Raw genomic sequence first — 554 nt, forward strand, 5'->3', positions numbered from 1 at the left:
CTCCCGGCTCCCCCGTCAGCTTCCTGGATAGTTTTGTGCTGAGGGCACCGGGGACGGAAAGGAAATGCGCTCATTTTGCTTCTCGGATGTAGTCTGACCTCCTGGTGGTCGTGCCTGAGGGCGGGGAAGGCAACTGAAACATGTAACCTCGCTTGTAGTTCTTACCAAAGCAAAAGAGGAGGTTCCAGGGATGCCGAACCATTTTCCTGCTCAAAGCTGGCAAAAGTAGAAACTTGCGAAGCTACCCAACATCCTCTCGAGGTAGAGAAGTGGCACTAGTTTCCTTGTAGGGGTGAGGGAGCTGAGGCACAGCAGGGTTAACTTAAACAATGATAAAGGCCGCCGTGAGGGATTTAAAAAGTGTCTTCCAACACTGGCCTCATTGTACAGTTAAAGGGCATCTTCTTACAAATCTAGCAGAGAAAGACATTTGGTCAACAACTACCGCTTCCATAGAGAAGCTTAAGGGCACCATGTTCGAGCAACAACATAGTAACATCTATTCAGTTTAGGGGAACTATAGATCCTTTTATTGCACCCTTCCACTTTCTATA

Source organism: Streptopelia decaocto (genome assembly GCF_964273445.1).
Source record: "Streptopelia decaocto genome assembly, chromosome: 5".
NCBI lineage: Eukaryota > Metazoa > Chordata > Aves > Columbiformes > Columbidae > Streptopelia > Streptopelia decaocto.